Here is a 1,953-nt window from a genome sequence, read left to right on the forward strand (position 1 = left end):
TTAGCAGCTTATGAGAGTTTGTTTTCTTTTTGCAACCGACAATTTTTTCGTGGTGTAAAGTTAATTGATTGAAGAGTTTTATAGGATTGCGATAATCAAATGATAGCATCATAAAATTGGTAAGAATAGAATGTATAACCTCATTTCGCCCGCATCCCTGGCGGATCGAAGGAACCGAATTGAACCTCTACAAAGTACCCGTAAAGACCCGATTGGATCCCCATTCGGTTCCTTCGTAAAAAACTCGAAAAAACAGCAAAATCAACTTTTAAATTTTATAAATTCGGATTCTAGGTTAAAATTCCCTATAGAAGGTCACAGAATAATCGCAATAGTTTTTTTGCAATGGTAAAAAGTTTTAAAAAATAAAAGATGTATAACGCCTGTTGACTGCTACTTACAGGCGATGCGTTTGAAGTCTAGCAGTCAACAGGCGTTATACTTCTTACATTTTTTAAATCTTTTTACCTTTGCAAAAAAACTATTGTGATTATTCCGTGACCTTCTATAGGGAAAATTAACGACGTCGAATCCAAATTTCAACAATTTAAAAGTTGATTTTGCTGTTTTTTCTAGTTTTTTAAAAAGGAACCGAATGGGTTCCTTACGGGTACTTTGTAGAGGCTCCATTCGGTTCCTTCGGTCCGTCAGGCATGAATCGTATAGAAAATTCAACAATTTGATCAAAACATTTTTCTTTTTTTAATAAAAAATCTTATTTGGTTAAAAAGTTATGATATGTTTAATTTATAATTAAAATATTTTTTCTTTGAAATATCAACTATTATATTTTTTGATAAGATCTAATCTTTTTTGGTAGAAAACTAGTCTTTTTATTTTAAAATACAAGAATTGGGTAGAAAATTAAAGTATCAGGTAAACAAAAAACTGTAAATTCTGATCAAAAAATATAATAGTTGATATTTCAACCAAAAAAGATTTTAATTACATATTGAAAGAACTCTAATTAATTTTTTAAAAAAAGCATTTTTGCTCAAGAAAGATCAAATTTATATTAAAAAAGATAAATTTTCGAACCAAAAAGACGAATTTTCAATAAAATAGTTGAAATATTAATAAAAAAAAAAAGATTTTTCAGTAGTGAAAGAAAAAAATGTTCAACCAAACTGTTGAATTTTCAATTTAAAAAGGCGAATTTTCTTCAAAACCGTTACATTGATACCGCCAATTCTAACCTCAAAGTTTTACAACTGCTTAGGTCAATAATGTAATATAGCATCTCATAAATTTAATTTTTCAATAAAAATTAGTATCTTTTAAAATTTAATATTATAGATTTATATGAAATATTAATGAGATTAATATTATCGATTTACTTTTTTTTTAAATAAAGCAAATTAAATTTTCTGTTGTAAATTTTTTATTTTAAAATTAAAAAAAAACTGTTTTGAAGAAAACTGATCTTTACGATTTTAAAATTTAACGGTTTGGTTAATTTTTTTTTATTTCTTGATTGAAAAATGTTTTTTTTATTAATATTTGAACTATTTTATTGAAAATTCGTCTTTTTGGTTCGAAAAAGTATTAATATATATATAATATTGATAATATATAATAATAATATTAATATTATTATATTATTAAGATTATATATTAACTAAGAATTAAGATTAATTTTAATTTAAAATTTACCATCAACCAGTTTAATTTGCAAGTAAATCGATAATATTAATCTATAATTTTAAATTTCAATGCATATTTACCAATTTTATTTAAAAATTTTCTTTTTGAAATTATAAAGATGCAAATCAATTTAGTTTTAAATATCAACAGTCAAATATTTCTATATATTAAAAAAGTTAATTTTTTTAAGGGCATCTGACACAGCTTAATACCTATATTACCGACGACAGTTTTTCAGTTCACTGAATGTTTTTTTGAACCTAAGAACTTTTTTTGTAAATAAAATATCGATCTGAAACTTTGGGAAAT

The 1,953-nt window shown here is 24.2% G+C and overlaps 1 protein-coding gene across 2 annotated transcripts in view; it reads left to right on the top strand.

Annotated features, from left to right (window-relative positions):
- The window catches only part of LOC117174390, an 11,197-nt gene continuing 9,244 nt past the window's right edge, over nt 1-1,953 (top strand). For both annotated transcript variants that reach the window (XR_004467303.1, XM_033363479.1), the window contains exon 1: nt 1-119. The gene's annotated coding sequence lies outside the window, so the exon portion shown is untranslated. The remainder of the gene's footprint in view (nt 120-1,953) is intronic.

This window comes from Belonocnema kinseyi, chromosome 6, assembly GCF_010883055.1.
Source record: "Belonocnema kinseyi isolate 2016_QV_RU_SX_M_011 chromosome 6, B_treatae_v1, whole genome shotgun sequence".
Taxonomy (NCBI): Eukaryota; Metazoa; Arthropoda; class Insecta; order Hymenoptera; family Cynipidae; genus Belonocnema; species Belonocnema kinseyi.